Source organism: Acinonyx jubatus, chromosome D2, assembly GCF_027475565.1.
Source record: "Acinonyx jubatus isolate Ajub_Pintada_27869175 chromosome D2, VMU_Ajub_asm_v1.0, whole genome shotgun sequence".
NCBI lineage: Eukaryota > Metazoa > Chordata > Mammalia > Carnivora > Felidae > Acinonyx > Acinonyx jubatus.
The window spans coordinates 78,230,467-78,249,637 of NC_069393.1; the positions used below are offsets into that span (position 1 = coordinate 78,230,467).

General features: G+C 52.5%; 1 long non-coding RNA gene across 3 annotated transcripts; it reads right to left on the reverse strand.

The window, feature by feature from the left end:
- Positions 1-9,579: 9,579 nt before the first annotated feature.
- On the reverse strand, positions 9,580-18,906 carry LOC128312658 (uncharacterized). Of its 3 annotated transcripts, none has more exons than XR_008292220.1 (5): positions 16,630-18,906; positions 15,694-15,901; positions 10,460-10,867; positions 9,895-10,033; positions 9,580-9,697 (listed from the first exon to the last, which is right to left on the reverse strand). It is a non-coding gene; the product is annotated as an uncharacterized LOC128312658 (long non-coding RNA). The 3 variants fall into 3 exon arrangements; XR_008292219.1 differs by having other exon boundaries at positions 9,597-10,033; positions 10,460-10,557; positions 10,777-10,867; XR_008292218.1 differs by having other exon boundaries at positions 9,597-10,033.
- Between the last annotated feature and the right edge of the window lie 265 nt (positions 18,907-19,171).

A 19,171-nucleotide genomic window follows, 5' to 3' on the forward strand; every position in this document is an offset into this window, starting at 1 on the left:
GGGAATTGGGGGTCCCCGGGGGCAGTGCGACACCGCTAATGGGTGGGGCTCAGCCACCTCACTCCTCAGGTGAGGTTTCTCGGGCTCCCATCCCCCAGGGTTCCCCAGTGGGAAGCTCCCTCCTGATCCCCCAGTCCTGGCCTCTTCTGGAAGGCAAGGCAGGAAGGACGGGGGCGGGGAGGTCAAACAAAGGGGACAAAGGCTTAGAGGAAGCTCTCGTAGGTGAGACAGAAGGGAGGTAGGAAGGAATTAGGATCTCAGGGCACCCATCAGGTCCATGAGGTTGACAAGTAGGGGGTCAGCGGGCAGGACGGTGTTGTGTCCCTCTGGGCCCTCCCCACGACAGGCCCCTGTGCGCTTTAATGGCCCAGGAACACGGGACGGCCCACCCGTTCCCCACCCCAAACAGCCTTAAAAAGCCCAGCGCTCAGCTTTCCTTTTAAAAGCTCAGCTAATTAGAAGCATATTTTATTTTCTCAGGGGAGGCAGCTCAGAGTCGGAGGTGCCGACTCTGGTGGTGGTGGATGAGTCATCGTGTTGCTTTTTATTAATTTTTTTTACGGTGAAGTTTTTATGGTGTTCTAAAATCACATAGAGGAAGAAGGCGGCTCATCTCTCTCATTATTGCCCCCAACTGTTTACAAGCGAGTTCAAAAGGCCAAGGCTTTGCCGAAAACGCCTCCAGGGGTTAGGAGCCGATGTTGGTAACCAAGCTCCACGTGCACCTCGGGGCGCGGAGGGCACCTGTCCGGGGCGCGGGCACACGGGGGCCAGCGATCAGCCCGGGGACGTCGGACCCTCCCCACGGCACATTGTAGGCATTCGATGCGTGCACGCGGGATGAATGAGTGCCTTAACTAATTCTACCAGAATCTTCGGTTTGACTGAGGAAATTAAACTAATTGACCTATTGTGGCCCATTAATAAGATGGAATATGATGTAGCCATAAACTTAATGATTGGGATAATGGGAAAGTATTCCCCCCTCTATTACTAAGTGAAAAAGCAAATGATAAAATAGTGCGTAGAGCAGGATGCCATTTTTATCTTCAAAATATAACCCATACATGTATAAATGTGTGGAAATGAAACGGAAGGCCATGTGCAAAAAGCTGGTGGCAGCTATCTCCGAATGGCGGGTCACGAACCGTTTGTCATTTCTTCTTTCTTTTAATATTTTTTTAATGGTTATTTATCTTTGAGAGAGACAGAGTGCGCGCAGGGGAGGGGCAGAGAGAGACGGAGCCACGGAATCGGAAGCAGGCTCCAGGCTCCGAGCGGTCAGCTCAGAGCCCGACCCAGGGCTCGAACCCACGAACTGCAAGATCATGACCTGAGCCGAACTCGGCCGCTCAACTGACTGAGCCACCCAGGCGCCCCAGTTTGTTATTTCTTCACTATCTTTCTCGGTATTTGCCGGTTGTCAGTAATGAGACTGTGTCACTTCGGAAATCAGGGAGAAAAATGTTCTGGAAACGATAGGACAAAATATCACAAAGTAATTGACAGCTTGACTTCCTCACGTGGAAGGCGGACGTGGCTTGTTGGCATCCTTCTCGGAGGTCCTCCTGGGAGTCGGCCCCGGAGATTCTTCAGGGACCCCCTGGGAGGGAAGGGAAGAACACCTAACGTCACCCCCACATCCCGCTTCTACCAGGCAGCTCTGCTGTACTCAGTTCAGCAAGGACTTTACCCCCCTGAAGGAGGCACCAAGAAAAGATACTTTATATTTTTCAAAGGCGACTAAACTCTGACCCTGTGTGCCCATCCCTCTGGGCTAACGGCAAATTCACTCTGCCATTATCAGAGACCCCTCTCTGACCAGGGTTGCTAGACTTAACAAATAAAAATATCAGGGGCACCTGGGTGGCTCAGTCTGCTGAGCGTTGGGCCTCGGCTCAGGCCATGATCTCGTGGTTCGTGAGTTTGAGCCCCGGATGGGGCTCTCTGCTGTCCACACAGAGTTCTTCTGATCCTCTGTCTCCCTCTCTCTCTCTGCCCCTCCCCCAGCTCGTGCTGTCTCTCTCTCAAAAATAAATATTTAAAAAACATATATTTAAAAATATCTGATGCCCAGATAAATAAATAATTGTTACTATAAATATATCTCAAGAAATACTTGAGATATACTAAAATAATACTCATGGTTTATCTGAAATTCATATTTCACTGGGTGCCCTTCATTCTTTCTGACAACCCTATCTGTATCTACCGAAGCGTCCTGCAGAGGCCCCAGGAGGTTACTTAGAGGAGAACATGTGGGAGACAGGCCACCAGGACCCACGGTCCCCACTGTGGGTTCCAAGTCTAGCACAGTTCCCTCAGGGGCAGGAAGTTCACGTGTCCCTGTGCTGAGTGGGGCAATGGGGGGCATCTTCGCCCGGCCTGGGCGCCTGGTGACCAGGGTACTACTCAATCACCCCCCAAGACCCGGCCCCCTCTCAGGACACTGCGGGCATGTCAGGACCCCACGTGCCATCCCTGCATCAGTCAGGGGCCTGACAGTGGCCCCTCAGATGGGGTGACTTGGGCAAGGCTAATAAAGAGGCCATTTACAAAGACGTGGGCCAAGTGTAGAGAAACCAGTATAGAACTCAGGCCTACCGGAGGGGCGAGGGGAGGGCGTGCTTTCCAGAACCTGCCACCGCGACTGGGAAGGGGGCTGCTGAACAGAAGCTGAGACACCGCCCGCCCCCAGAGGCCCCAGAGAGAGCGAGCCTGGGAACAACCACACACCTCTCTCTCCTTCCTCCCATATCTTCCGCCGGGGCCTCCCAGAGGCCAAACAAACTGGAACCCAAGGGCCAGGAGAGCCCTGAGGCCATCCCCCAGGGTCCCCTTCCAGGGGCCCAGAGCAGGTGCGAGGGGCAGAGAGGGCAAATGCAGGACACACAGCACAGTGCCCCTGGGTAGAGAGGTCTCTCCTTCCCAGCCCCTCAGGCCGGGCCTCTCTCTGGGAAGCCCCCCACAGTCACTCAGTGAGCTGAACAAAAGGTCAGGAACAGGCACGGCCTTCAGGCAACAAGCGGCCCGAGGCAAGAGAACACAGCTGCCTGAGACCATCTTAGAGCAGAGGAGGGAAGGAAATGCAAGAAAGCAAACACCAGTTTATATCTCATCTATCTTCATCACATCTGGTTTGTGTTGCCCTCCCACCTAAATCCTGGCTCAAAACGGTTTGGCAGCCTAAAGAATAAAGGAGCAAAAACAAGGACTGTAAGCAAACCAAATAAACAGCCGCACCAACTCAAAACTACAACTCCTATGCTTGGAAATGCGCATGTAAACCAAAGCACGCTGACAACGCGTTGTGTTCACGGACATTCATTAGTCATTAACTAGACCTGCTGGAGCGAGGACACCTTCCTGGTCTTCTCCTGATCCAGGGGTGGGGCTTATTTTCACAAGCCAATCAGCAAATTCCATTTTTTCCTGAACTCGACAATTGGTTCAGGAATGGGTGCCCAAGCCAATCAAAATCAGTGAGGCCCCTTCTTCTTAAGAAAGCATATTCGAACAGAGGCGCCTGGGTGGCTCAGTCGGTTAAGCGTCCCACTTCGGCTCAGGTGATGATCTCACAGTTCGTGAGTTCGAGCCCCACGTCGGCTTCTGTGCTGACAGCCCAGAGCCTGGAGCCCGCTTTGGATTCTGTGTCTCCTTCTCTCTCTGTTCCTCCCTTGCTCACACTCTGTCTCTCTCTCTCTCTCTCTCTCTCTCTCTCTCAAAAATAAGGATTTAAAAGAAAAAAAAAAAGAAAGCATATTAGAAGAGACTGGGGTTTTCCCACTGGACACAAATAAAGATGGATGGAACCAAGGCAGCCTTTCTGTGCCCATGAGGAGAGCCTCTGCCTGAAATTATGTCAACACCAAGGAAGCAGAGCCAAGAAATGGAGAGAGAGAAGTTAGGCCCTGGTTGTATCATTTGAGCCCTGGATCACACTGATCCCGACACAGCAGAGGGCCAATAAAATCTCTTTTGCCGGAGCCAGTTTGGGTTAGGCTTTCTGAGACAAGCAGGGTTCCCGACCAGCCTGAGATGTGTCAAGGATCAGGAGTTCCTTCCCACTTCTTTCATCGCCAAATAAGTAGAAAACATCCAGCTTCCTCGAGAGGAAACCACTCCGTCCAGCTAGGAATCCAAGTGTCAGCCTCTGCTAGGGGGACCGGGAAGGGACAACCAAAGACCTGGACTCCTCCTAGGAGCACCAGAGGGAGCCCCTACTCTGTGTTGAGGCTTTGCTCCGCCCCTTTGCAAGAAGCAGAACAGCACAGCGGATCCAGGGCCCCTGGCTCGGACCCCTGGGTTTGATCCCAGCTCTATTCCTTGCTAGCTGATCATGTCGGGCAACTCTTGTAACCTCTCTGGGCCTCGGCCTCTGCACCTGAGGATAATAGCACCTACAGCGCGGACAGTCGTGAAGGCTACGTGTGGTAATACCTGTAAAGTGCTTACAACAGTGGCTGGCACAGAACTAGCCTCAGCAAGAGTTGTTTGCTGCTGTCGTCGTTGTTATTGACACTTATGTCCTCCTCAGATGACCTTCACCCTGGAGACCTATGGCCCTCCAGCCTCCCGGCCGCCAGTGGAGGTATCCACCCAGTCTGACCCTGAACCTGACCTGACTGATGGCCCAGGCACGGACAGACTCAGTGATCTGCAGCCTTTCCCCGACCCCAGACGGTGACAATTTTCCGCTGCAAGTAACAGAAACCCTCCACAAACTGGATTCATGTGGGGAGGTGACTTTACTGTCGGGATTCAGGGGCTCCCATGACACCATTACACCCTGCCTCCCGCCACCTCTCCTGGCCATGCTTACCTCTGGGTCGGTTATGCCTCTAGCAGGTTATTTTCAAGTCAAGGATAACTCTTTTTTAAACTCTGAAAGTTTAGGGGCACCTGGGTGGCTCAGTCGGTTAACCGTCCGACTTTGGTTCAGGTCATGATCTCCCGGTCCGTGAGTTTGAGCCCCACGTCGGGCTCTGTGCTGACAGCTCGGAGCCTGGAGCCTGGTTCTGATTCTGTGTCTCCCTCTCTCTCTGCCCCTCCCCTGCTCACACTCTGTCTTTCTCTCAAAAATAAATAAACATAAATTTTTTAAAAAATTAAAATTAAATAAATAAATAAATAAATAAATAAATAAAATCTGAAAGTTTAAAAGACCATCAGTTTAGGGGCACCTGGGTTGCCCAGTCGGTAAGTGTCCGACTCTTGATTTCAGCTCAGGTCATGATCTCACGGTTCGTGAGTTCAAGCCCCGCATCGTGGAGCCTGCTTGGAATTCTCTCTCTCCCTCTCTCTCTGTCCCTCCCCCGCTCACACATGTGCTCTCACATGCATGCATGCTCTCTCTCTCTCAAAATAAATAAATAAGCTTTAAAATAAAAATATAAAATAAAAAATAAAAGTTAGAGTTAAGAACATGGGAAATAATTGGGGTGCCTGGGTGGCTCAGTCGGTTGAGCTTCGGACTTCAGTTCAGGTCACGATCTCGCAGTCTGTGAGTTCGAGCCCCACGTCGGGCTCTGTGCTGACAGCTCAGAGCCTGGAGCCTGCTTCGGATTCTGTGTCTCCCTCTCTCTCTCTCTCTGCCCCTCCCCCATTCATGCTCTGTCTCTCTCTGTCTCAAAAATAAATAAACATTAAAAAAATAATAATAATATGGGAAATAATCATTTAGAATGCAGAATCACCTAAAGTACCCCCAAAAAGCCACATAATGAACATACTACGTGTAAAATGTCCTGGATCATGGCTAAAGTTGTTCTTAGAGGAAAATTCAAAGCCGTTAATATATTAATTAGAAAGCACTCCACACAAGAAAGACTCAAAACCCTCAAAAAACTCAAGGCAACAAGAAAGACCTAAGTAAAGAGATAGAGCAGAATTCAATAAAATCGAGACCAAAAGAGAGGTAATGAACGCAATCAAAATACGAATGTGTAAGACATAAATTGGAAACAAGGAACAACTCAGATATAACAAACGGCTGTCAATTAACATTTAAAGGATATTATCACAACCATAAGCCAAGGCCTGAAAATGCATTAAACGGATATGTTTCTGGAAATATATATATATATATATATATATATATATATATATATATATATAAAGTACCAAAATTGGCTCAAGAGGAAAGAGAAAAGCTGCACAGATCAATAGCCATAAAAAAAAGTAAAACCCAAGAGAACCAACAGACAGGCTATTAGAACCACCGGGAGCCAGAGACACAATCAACACATCAAAAGCAGCAGGGTTGCCCTGTTCCAGCGAACACTGGTTGAAAAAAAAGTAGCCAGGGGCGCCTGGGTGGCACAGTCGGTTAAGCGTCCGACTTCCGCCAGGTCACGATCTCGCGGTCCGGGAGTTCGAGCCCCGTGTCGGGCTCTGGGCTGATGGCTCAGAGCCTGGAGCCTGTTTCCGATTCTGTGTCTCCCTCTCTCTCTGCCCCTCCCCCATTCATGCTCTGTCTCTCTCTGTCCCAAAAATAAATAAACGTTGAAAAAAAAATTAAAAAAAAAAAAAAGAAAAAGAAAAAAAAGTAGCCAAAAATATAACAGCATTTATCATGACAACCAAAAATATAATGCAGCCAAGAATTAGCCTATTAGAGAATGCACAGGATCTCTAGGGAGAAAATGTCGTATCTAGTAAAGGCACAAAACAACGTGTGAGAAAATGGGGAAGTATGCCCTATTCACGGACAGCAGAGCTTAACATTGCCAAGGTCAACGTTCCTCAAGCTCGCCTGTAAATTTAAAACAATCCAATCAAAGTCACGGTGATGCGGGAGCGTGGGGCGAGCTGAGGGCAAAGAACAGGCTAACATCGCACGCGCACACACACACACACACACACACTACACACACACACGCACACACGCCAGGTGGGATATGTGTGATACTCCTCGGACACTCCTGGCTGCCCCAGAACACGGGAAAGGAAAGAATGCAGATGGCTGACATACAGATCACAGCCCTGCAGGACGGGAGTCTCCTTCCACTTATGGAGAACTCACTAGACTGCAAGAAAAAGGCAATCTTATTCACAGCCTAATCTCCAGAAACCTATAGACTCCGTTTCCTGGAGCCCTAATATCACCTTCATCAAGATGTAAGGGGGTTTAAGTGCTTGCCATGGTGATGTGGGAAACTAAGGCAAATGAAAAATGAAATTCCCTGACTGCCTACAGCCCAGTGACGAGTCCTTGAAACAGGCAGAGTGACCTCCCTCTAGGAGCTCAGCTGCCTCGATGAGGACACTTTGCTGGGGGCAAAAGGGAATCTTGGCTTAACATTACCCCCCAGGATCCTGTGAATCTACTTCAACATATAAAAATTCCTATGGAAACTTCTTTTATCTCAACTCCCCCAATCATCCTCCAAGCTTATGGGTCCTGATATACATCTGAAACATCTCATGACTGAGGTTTCGCTAAATGTAATAAATGGCGTTTTCCTAACAGCTACCCCCTCAGCGTCCTGGAAACCTTGCTTCCGAAATACCTTAGAGACTTCTTCTATCCCTAACCCCTCCCAACCTGAGGGTATACGATCAGTTCCCCGCCACAACCCCAGCGCAGCTCTTTCTGCCCACGGGTCCTATCCCCGTGCTTTAATAAAATCACCTTTTTGCACCAAAGATATCTTCAAGAATTCTCTCTTGGCCGTCAGCTCCGAACCCCACCATCACCCCAAAACCCCATCAAGATCAGCAATACATTTTCAGGAACTTTACGAGATGACATGAAAATTCATATGAAAAATAAAGATTCATGAATGCGGTTTGGGCAAGGGAACAGATCAGATGATCAAAGAAACAGAACAGAAATTCCCAAATCACACCACAGTGGTGTCAGTGGCATCACAACTTAGGCAGGAAAAATGAATTATTTAAGAAATCAGGCTGGGGGTATTATTAGCTAACTCTGTGAGACAGATGCAGGCTCCTTCGATGTTCAGACTGGACTCCAAATGAGGCCCAGCATTTCACCCATGCCGTGACTCAATGACCTCGTTTACAACCTACAAATTATTTGACAGTCGTTAATCTGGGTACTGCAGTGTGTTTTAATAATTTCAACAGACGCTCACAATATTTTTCAATGTTGAACGCACATCAAGTGCTTATGCAATTCAGACTTTTCCTGCGTGGAAGAGGACTTGAAAGAAGCAAGTTCAAAATGAAAAGCAGACTCTTGAAATCCGTACCCTGAATTAGGCAAGCAAATACCCAGACTGCTTCAAAGGGCAGATGAGCTGCCCTTCAAAGGGCAGGTGAGGCAAAGTACCCAAGATGAACAATCGCCATCCAACTCCAACAAATTAGCATCAGGAAAGCAAGAAACACAAGGAGGTGCAAAGAAAAGTATTTTCCCTGGATATTTACTTCCTTCGGAAACAGATCCTTCAGATTCTCGATGCAGGTTATAAAGAAGGAAAATTAACAAAAACACTAAAGCTCTTTAGATGCAACTGTCAGTGGTATTGGGAAAGTCTTCATATGGTACATAAAGAGAAGACTATGAGGGGTGCGTGGCTGGTTCGGTCAGTAGAGCATGTGACTCTTGATCTCAGGGCCATGAGTTCAAGCCCCACGTTGGGCGTGGAGCTTATTAAAAAAAACCAAAAACCAAAAAACAAACAAATAAACAAAAAACCTTCCCTTAGAGACAAAAATATAAAATGAAAACTATTATATACCTCTATAATATCACATGATAGTATATTACAACCACACACATAGTTTGAGAACTAAATTATGTAAGTTAAATCATAAAGCCAATAGAAGAAAAGAGAAAAAGCTTTATGGTCTCAAAGCTGGGAAGAATATCTTGAACAGAAGAACAAACTAGGAGGAGAAAAACAACAGATACAACTTCACCAAAGTTAAAGATTTCCACTGGATAAAGAAGTCCCCAAACTGAGGGGGTGGGGGTGGGGGGGAGAGCAGAGGAGTGACAGATGGGAAGAAGTTGTTCCTCCCGCCTAGCCTAAACCGATGAGGAATTACCATGCAAATTGTACAAGTTAATCCTACAAATCAGCAAATGAAAGAGGGTCAGCCCCTCTGGCAAAGGGGCAAAGGTGTGAACGGAGATTGGCAGTGGGGAGAGCCGGGAGCCTAACCCCAGAGTGACAGCATCAGCCCTCCAGTCACCAGAGAGGGGAACCTGATGGAGACGCCACCTGCCAGCCAAATGATGACCCACAGGACCCAGAAGGTCAGACAGGAGCAAGGGCAGCTGTGAGCTCGCAGCAACAGGGCTCCCCACCCGGCCGGGAGGGCAGACCGCCGCAGGATTGCACACAGCCATGCCGGAGTGCCCCTAAGCATGTGCACACACACACCCCCAGACACTGGGGTGTGTCTCCTGCAGGTGTGTCCCCACCAGGGGCACAGGGAAGGGAGCACAGCACAGCATGATTGGAGGCACAAAGAGTAAGTGTAAGGTCCCATCACTCCGGAATGGGTGTGTGTGTGTGTGTGTGTGTGTGTGTGTGTGTGTGTGTGTTGTCTTTGTCCAGTGTGGCCAACTGTAACCGAATACCAGAGACTGGAAGGCTCGTAAACAACAGACTTTTATTTTCACAGCTCTGGAGGCTGCAACTCCAAGATCAAGGTCCCTGCAGATTCAGTGTCCAATGAGGACTGCTTCCTGATTCTTAGATAGCCATCTTCTCACTGGGTCCTCAGAGGACAGAAGAAAAAGGGGGCTCTCGGGAGCTTCTTTTATAAGAGCACTAATCCCACGTGCAGGGGCTTCACCCTCATGACCTCGTGACCTCCCGAAGGCCCCACCTCCTAATACATTCCCCTCCAGGGTTAGTGCAACACCTGTGTTTTGTGGGGACACACACCTTCACTCTAAATTATACGTACACTCACAAAGTGAAAACTCCTGGGGCACCTGGGTGCCCCTGGGTGGCTCGGTCAGTTGAGCATCCGACTCTTGATCTCAGGTCAGGTCTTGATCTTGGGGTCCTGAGTTCAAGCCCCACATTGGGTTTGGCGCTGGGCATGAAGCCTATGAAAGAAAGAAAGTGGGAGGGGAGGCGGGGGGGGGAGGGAAGGAAGGAAGGGAGAAAGAAAGAAAAAGAAAGGAAGGGAGGGAGGGAGGGAAGAAAAAAGAAAATCCCATGCAGCCATCAGATATATTGAACCAGATTTACATATAACAAGGACCGAACTCAAAATGGGATTTATGGGCCAATAGTGTCTAAGTAGATTTTCAAGCACACACAAAATGGCACTATATCCTTTTCAGGGAGTCACTTATATCTTAATAAATGCGTAATGCATTGACAACGGGTTGGAAGGACTAAACTCTAGTAAATTAACTTCACTAAGGTGGGTGTTCCTGGGAGGAGGGAGCATGGGGATGGGCAGGGGTGGGTGATAAAGAGAATAAAATCTAAGTGCAGCGGGTGGCCGGTTTTGTTCCAGGACTTACCACGTGCGCGGGACAGCGCCAGCACCTCTGGGGTCCGGGCCCTGGGATCCAGGAAAGATGGCCCAGATAACGCCCTGTGACAGCCACAGTCTCGGCTGCTGTCGGAATAACTGCTGACTGTTAGTTCTCATTAATTAGATCCTGGCCCTGATAACCGTAGAGGAGGAGAGCCGGTGACGGTCCACTACGTCAGGGATTCCCAAGGGTGCTTGGGCAGGGAGGGACAGACACGAAGGCCAGGCAGCAGCAGCAGGAAGATGCTCGTGAAAGGAGATGCTGTGGGGGTGGCATTCGTTTGCCTTCCCTGCTGTTATTACCTTTTTGAGGGTGACAGTGTGAATGGTGAGGGTCTTAGGACAGGGTTGGCATCCCTCCCCCACAGCACAGGTGCTGAGGACCTTGTGGAATCTGTGGAGGAAGGGAGGGATGAATGGAAGGAAGGAAGGAAGGGAGAGAGGGAGGAAGGAAGGAAGGAAGCAAGGAAGGAAGGAAGGAAGGAAAGAAGGGAGGGAGGGAGGGAGAGAGGGAGGGAAGGATGGGAAGGGGGAGGGGGGAAGGAAGAGGAGGAGGAGGAGGAAGGAAGGGAGGGAGGGAGGAAGGGGGGAGGGAAGGAAGGAAGGAAGGGAGGGAGGGAGAGAGGGAGGGAAGGATGGGAAGGGGGAGGGGGGAAGGAAGAGGAGGAGGAGGAGGAAGGAAGGGAGGGAGGGAGGAAGGGGGGAGGCAAGGAAGGAAGGAAGGGAGGGAGGGAGAGAGGGAGGGAAGGATGGGAAGGGGGAGGGGGAAGAAAGGAGGAGGAGGAAGGAAGGGAGGAAGGAAGGAAGGAAGGAAGGAAGGAAGGAAGGAAGGAAGGAAGGAAAGAAGGAAGAGACGAAGGGAGGGCGGGAGGGGAAGGGGGAGGAGGGAAGGAAGAGGAGGGGGAGGAAGGAAGGGAGGAAGGGAGAGAGGGAGGTGGGAGAAAAGCAGGGAAGGGGCAGTGACCACACATAAGTAGCAACAAACCAATCTCACAGACACAGCAACTGAGCAAAAGGACACCAAAGCCTTTGACAGCAGTGGGCTCCGGGCAGGCATCTGGTGGCGGTGTAGACCTGCTTCACCAACATATGGAGTGAGCTGAGCTGAGCACATCTTGGAATCTTCGGGCAAATAAAACTTCTCCCTTTAAGCACTAGTCTATTTGCACCATTTAATGTTGCAAAAAGTACTAATGTTCCCTGTCTTTAATCACCCTCAGGACACCAAGCGTGATGCGATGTTTTCTCAAAAGGGTCCTCGTCTGGGGCATTTGTGTAACGCCGCGAGGACCCCAGGGCTGATGAGGCCGATGGCTCCCACCTGCCCGCCCCACCTGCCCTCCAGCCTCACGTCCACCAGCCCTGCCGCCAGCCCCTGCCTTCCTCCTCGTCCCCTTCTTCCCCTCTGACCTCGGGGCCTCTCCTAGAATGTTCTCTCTGTCCCAACCGCTCTCCCTCGACTGGCTACCCTTCGGTCTCCCATCTGCTTCCACGCACACGAGGCCAAAACTCTGGGCTCCCTGCCCGTGCCCAGCTCTGTGCGCTCAGCCAGCCGCGGGAGGGTGTGTTCGGACAATGAGAGGTGGCCCCCGCCTGCTTTGGGGACCTGGCGGCCACGGCTGTCCCTGAGGGGCGGAGGGAGGTCCCGCGGTCCCAGAGGAGCACGCAGATGCAGAACTTTCCGCGAGCCCGGGGCTGAGACGGAGTGAGGAGGCATGAGGCCTGCTAGGACCCCGTCTCAGAGACGAGGGGAATGGGGGGGGCCCAGGACAGCGGGCACGCGCAGCTGAATGAGCTCGTGTTCTCATGGGACGGGCACAAGGGGACGTGGTGTCGGAAGGAATGGCACCAGCAGAGAGTGGGGGGAAGGTCTGGCCGGTGCTGGTGGGGGGCCTGACCCCCAGCACAGCCGCTATGTCCCCTCGCCAGCCCCTCCTCCCCGTCCTGGCCACGTAAAGACCCCGGGGCCCCGGGGTTCGGTCCCTCGTCCTCTGCACACTCGACCGTGCTCATCGCATCCAGTCTCAGGACCAACGCCACCTGGGTCCGAGATGCCCAGATCAGTGTCTCCAGACGGGATCTCTCTCCTGAGCCCAGGCTCACGCATCCCGCTGCCCACACGACGTGTTTCTGCCTGGATGTCCGACAGAGATCTGTGCGCGTCGTCTCTTGCTGTGTGGCAAACAGCCCCAACACTTAGTGACCCCGAAGAGCGATTCGTCATTTCTCATGACGCCGTGGGGTCAGGAGTCCGGGCTGGGCTCACCTGGGCGGTTCTGCTGCGCCGTGTGCCGGCCGGAGCCGCCCGGTGGCCACGTTCCTCCGGGAGCTCGGCCGGCACTAGAAGAGGGCCTCCCCCACGTGTCTGGTAGGTACGAGCCGCCTGTCACCCTCACCGCCCTCCACGGGGCTCCTCCGGTCGCCCCACTCGGCTTCCTTACCACATGGCAGCTGGGTTGCCCCCGCTCCACTGGTCCACGCAGGTTACAAGACCAGCCGTGGTTCAAGGACGGGAGGGAGGGGGAGACAACGGGTGAGGGGCGTGGGGGTGCAGACGGGACAAATTGCCGGCAGCTCCCTTTGGACATTTTCTGCCAGAACAATCACACCCAGCCTCCCTAAATCCAACCCGCGCCCCTGCCCCACGGCCTCTCCCAGCCCCGTGGACGACACCTCTGCCCTGTTGGTCTTTAGGCCGGAAGCCCTGGATGACATCTGACACGTCGCGAGTCCCAATGGCTCCCCCTTGAGAACATTCCAGAATCCCTCCCCTTCCCTCCAGCGCCACTGCCCCCCAGGTGGGTCCGAGTCGCTACCATTTCTGCTGGTTCCTCATCAGCCTCCAGCGCCTCTCCTCTTTCTACCCTTGGAGTCTTTTCCCAACACACCAGCCAAGTTGATCTCCCTTTTTTTTTTTTTTTTTTTTTATGTTTTATTTATTTTGAGAGAGAGAGAGCACAAACAGGGGAGGGGCAGAGAGAGAGAGAGAGGGAGAGAGAGAGAGAGAGAGAGAGAGAGAGAGAGAGAGAGAGAATCCCAAGCAGGCTCCACACTGTCAGTGCAGAGCCCGATGTAGGGCTCAAACTCATGTACCATGAGATCATGACCTGAGCCGAAACCAAGAGCCAGACAGTTAATGGGCTGAGTCGCCCAGGCGCCCCAAAGTTGATCTTTCTGTACTGAAGGTCAGATAATGCCGTTCTTCTGTTCAAACCTTCCGGTGCCTTCCTATTTCTCTGGGTGGAGCCAAAGCTCTAGCAATGGCCCCCACGGCCCTAGGTTGTCCACACCCCCCCATACCCACTATGACGTTACTGCTCAGACCTGGTTTCTGGCTAGTGCCCCCTGGCTCACTCTGCTCTTGCTACGGCTACCCCGGGCCTTCTGTCTGGAGAGCACCGTGCAGGCCATAAACCCTTCTCTTAGCCGGGAGCTGCTACATAATTTGCAGGGCCCGGTGCAAGATGCCAATGCCGGCCCTTGTTCCAAACGACAAAGAATTTCAAGATGGCAACAGGAGAGCGTGAAACCGAATACCAGGTCCTCTGAGCTCGGGGCCCTGCACACCTGTACACGAGTCACAAGCCATAAAGCTAGACCGGCCCCTACCCCTTGTCCCATCTGGCCTTAGAATAGCCCCATGAGGCAAGCACAGAGATTTGTGTTATTTTCTCCAATTCCAGATAAGGAAGCAGGCTCAGAGAGGGTAGGCACATGGCCAGGGTCACACAGTAGAGGGCCAGCTCGGGACCCTATGCCTCGGCAACAGTCAGGACTCTTTCCTCTGCACCAGCCGCCCTCTGCTCCGTGTCTGGGTCCAACCCTGAGAGAAGAGAGACTCTGGGTACCCCCTTCCCTGCTCCCCTGTGCACCGCCCATGGACACTCCCCTACTCCCCTCCCACCCCGTGTCATGGTCAAAGTGCTTCCTCGAGGAATTATGAATTTGAGCTTCCAGCTGGGAATAAGCCCTAAGAAGGGAAAACAGAGAGAAGAGCAGAGCCCAGTAGGAGAATGTCACTTCCAGGCACTGGAATTAAGAAACTGGAGGAGAGGGGCGCCTGGGTGGCTCAGTCGGTTAAGTGTCCGACTCTTGATTTCAGCTCAGGTCGTGATCCCAGGGTCGTGGGACAGAGCCCCGAGTTAGGCTCCGCGATAAGCATGGAACATGCTTGGGATTCTCTTTCTCTCCCTCTCTCTGGCCCTCCCCTGCTTGCTCTCTCTCTCTCTCTCTCTCTCAAAAAACAAATAAACAAACCAAAAACCCCAAACATTAAAAAAAAAAGAAGAAAAGAAAAGAAACAGAAGGAGAAAACGCACAGGGAAGGGGTAGGAGGCATCAAACAATATAAATCAGAGTCCGCTGGCTCCCAGAGCCCCTCAGGGCCAGGCCAAGGGGCCCGCAGCACCAGGGCCAGGCGCACGGGGGGCCCTAATTAGGGGATTACACAAAGCCTGTGAGCCAGGCCACCGCAGGCCCCAACCCTGCGTCGGGACAGACTTAATGGCCTGGGCTGGAGTCACCAGCAACATAAAGTAGTCTTGTTCCCCGGTGATTTTTACAAGGCGTTTATGGACACGAGACAACTTCAGGACAGCACTCAGCTTATGGGGCCGGGGGCCCAGACAATGGGGGCAAAGAGGCAGGTCAACACAAGGACCCTGTGATGAAGGCACAAAGGCGGGCAGAATGAGGGGCATTCACCCCATGTGCAGGGACCAGGGCCCTCCCCCACCTGCTTACGTGCCTGCCGGCTGAGCCCTGAGAGGGACCTTCCCCTCCACAGACGGGGGCAGGGCCTCTGAGTTGCTGCCCCCCAACAGTGCCAAGGACCCTGTAAGTATCTTCAGCTCCCACTGACCACCCTGTTTTAAGCAGTTCCCCTGCTTCATAGTCATTAATTTGCCGTCCCATCCTTGCTATTCAAAGACGGCCGTAGCCAGGGTCGAGTGTGCGGGAGCTAAGCCCTTATGTGATGTGATTCCAGCCCAAAGCAGAGATGGCTGGCGCTTTGGTTCCACGGTCTCCAGTACCGGGGAGCTCTCCATGTTTTACTTGTGAACAGCCACCCGTTACTGAGGACTTAACATGTGTGAGACCCCCACGGCGGGGGCTTTGCAGGAATGATCTCATTCAGGCCTCACGGCACCTTGGGAAGCAAGCTTCCGACCTCTTGTCACAGGTAAGGCATCGGGTTCACAACAGCCCAAGAACACCTACCGGTAGGTGATGGGCCCAGGACTCCAACGTGGATCTGCAAAGGATCAGGCCAGGCTCCTTCCACCCCCACGTTCACGGTCACCCCTCCTGAGAGGCAAGGGAGGTGCAAACATCGGGAAGGAGAAGCCAGTTCCACCTGGCACAGTCAGAGAGGGCTTCCTGGAGGTGGCGACATCTACGTCAGGCCTGGAAGGATGAGTAGGGTTGCCTAAGAGAGAGAAACAAAGAGAAAACGGAGCGTGTGTAGGAGCCTGAGCACCGCGGGCAGGAACCGAAGTATCCTGCGACCACAGTGCACAGACCTGGAGCCTCTGAGATTCGGGGTCCTGCCCCATTGTCACCAGTAACAGTAACAGCTACCGCGTAGGCAACACGATAAAGCATTGTTTTTATGGCATTATATTTTATCGTCACAAATACCCTTTGAGACAAGAGCTGTCCTTCTCCCCAGGAGACGGAGCTGTAGCGAGGTTGAGGAACCTGCCGGCTGTGCGGTCTCGGGCGGGGGCGGAGGCAGGTCTAGAACGTGGGTGGCACCACAGGCCTCGTCCACGCGCTCAGCCAACCCGCCGAGAGGCCGCCAACTGGGCCAGTTTGAGCGAGCGGGCAGAAACGGGTTGGATATGGAAGCCCTGGTTCCCTCTCTACACTCTGACGCTCACTACTCAACCCTGGGCAAGTGAATTCGCCTCTGGGAGTCACCGTGAAAGGCGCCCCCCCCCCCCCCCCGCAGCCCCTCTCCTCCTGCCTCACAGGGCGGTGGGCAGAATCGGAGAAGCCAGGCAGGTGCTTTGCTGGCTGTGGTTGGCCGAATGATGGCCCCAAAGCTGTCCAATCCTAGTCCCCAGAAGTGCGACTACGCCACTTTACATGGTAAAAGGGACTTTACAGATGCAATTAGTAAGGACGTAAAGACAGGAGTCTATCCTGGATCACCTGGCAGGCCCAGTGGAGTCACAAAAGCCCTTGGAAGACAGAGGCAGCAGGCCCGAGTCAGAGAAGGGATGACAGAAGCAGAGGTCACTGCCGGGCTTTGCCAAGAGAGGAAGGGTCCACAGTGCAAGGAATGGAGGTGGCCTTGAGATACTGGAACAGGCAAGGAATAGGCTTCTGCCCTGGAGCCCCCAGCAGGACCTGCACCTTGACCTTAGCCCTATGAGACTGATTTTGGACTTCCGACCTCCAGACCTGTAAGATAATAAATCCGTGTTGTGTTAAGCTACCGCTTAGTTACAGCAGCAAAAAGAAACTCACACTCTGTTGCTCACCGCCCTCTCTCATGGGAGCAGGGCCAGCTAGGACTCTGCACCCTGAGAATTTTACAGAAGTGTCTCTTTTGGTGGAGCAAAATTATTCTGAATTCTGCTCCTGGTGTGTAGGGAAAAAAAAAAAAAACAGGCTTCGGATAATCCCGTTCTACTTCCTGTTAAAAAAAAAAAAGGAGATGAAAAATACATAATAAGCAACAGACTCTTAAACAGCAAGACTCTTCCCGTTTCCCCCTAAATAAGGCACACTTCCTTCTCCGAAAGTGATTTTAAGTTGCTTTCCGGCAAACTTGAACCTGTTGGGGTGGAGGCTGCAGCCTGTCAGCCCATCACCCAGGACCTGCATCTGCCCCAGGGCACCACACCCCTCCGGAGCCAGGCGGAAATAGCCGCTCTGGGAAAGGATCACTGTTGGCAGAGGCCGGGTCGAGGGTTTGAGGCTTTGGGCAGGGAGTTTTTCAAGAGCTATAAATATAACGAGTCAACTTTCTGGGGCAGGGGGACTGGCCATATTTTATTAAGAAGCTGAATGAAAACTCCTAGGGGGCAGGGGGAGGAGATGCTGTCCACACTGACCACACGGAAAACAGTCCGGCGGATGTTCCTGGACCAGCACGGGGCGTCAGCGCTTGACCGTGAGGTCTGCCCTCCTCCACCCTGCTCTGAGCACAGAGGGGCTTGCACACAGAGCCCCAACACATTGACCTACATCCTGCTGGCCACCAGTCGGGTCACATCCCTCCCGGGAAAGCCTCTCACTGGGGGGATGAGGCCAAAACAGGGGGACCAGAGACCCAGAGATGGACATATATACGTATCTATACACACATATATGTATATATATGTATGTATACACACACACGTACACACACGCGTAGACATACATATATATAACCTCCTAGTGATTCTGCTTCTCTGATCAATGTCATTCTTTTTGGCCATCCTTGTATACCCCTTCCCTACTTCGTGGAGCTTGGAGAAAGGTGGAGACCCCATCCCATTACAGAGGCTGGAAATGCCAGAAACCCCTGCCTTCCCCGCCTCCCTTGCATCCAGGGGAACAGACATTTGATAAGGTGCCAATTAGGTGCCCACGGGAGCCAGTGACACACAGTCTGGACAGGTTGGGGGCAGCAGAGGTACCCACGTGGCAGTTCTAGAGGCTTCCAGGGTTGGGCTCAAGCCGCAGTGGCCAGCCATTCACTATCGGGGTGACTAGCACATGTGGAGGTGTCCGTTCCCACCGTCCCAGGTGCCTGCCCCGGGACAGCTCTGCAGAGTGACGTCGAACAGTGCTCCCGGCCGCGCAGCCTCCAGACCTAGATGTCTGGCCCGTCCTGTGAGCTGCTCCGTAGCATTTAATGCATTTCCGCTTGGCTTTAATGAGCAAAATTAACTTCAGCTGCTTCAGCTAAGCTCCCTGATTGACGCACAGTTTAGTGCACGCAGCTCTGCCGGCTTCTGCTTGCAGGCGCTCTGGTTCTAGGATTCTGGTGGGAGGGTTTGGGAGTGAGCCAGGGACGGAGCTCTGTGTGACCACCTGCATTCGAGACTGGGCTGCTGGCTGGCTCCTCTTTCTAATGGGTGGTGCTGGGGACTGGACTGGGCCAGCAAAATTCAGAGGTTGAGGCCCTAACCCCCGGGGTGGCTATATTTGGAGATGGGGCCTTTAGGAGGTAATTAGGGTTAGATGAGGCCATGTTGGAGCAATCTAATCAGGTAGGACTGGTGGCTCTTATAAGGAGAGGGAGAGGGGCACCGGGGGGTCTCAGGCGGTTAAGCATTCAACTTCGGCTCGGGTCATGATCTTAAGGTGTGTGGGTTCGAGCCCCACGTCAGGCTCTGTGCTGACAGTGAGGAACCTCTCTCTCTACCCCTCCCCCGCTCAAAATAAATACACTTAAAAAAAAAAAGAGAGGGAGAAAGAGATACCTCTCACTAACATGTGAGGACACAGAGAGAAGGTATTATCTGCAAGCCAGAAAGAAGGCTCTCCCTGCAAACTGTGGTGGGGCTTGATCTGGGACTTTCCAACCTCCAGAACTATGAGAAAATTGATTTCTGTTGGCTAAGCACCACCGCCCCCCCCCACCCTCCACCCCAGCCTATGACATTTTGTTACGGAAGCCCAAGCAGATTAAGAAGTGGCATAAAAGATCGCTCTGAGCGTGAGCTTGGGCAGCAGCCCGCCTGGGTTAGGATCCTGGTCC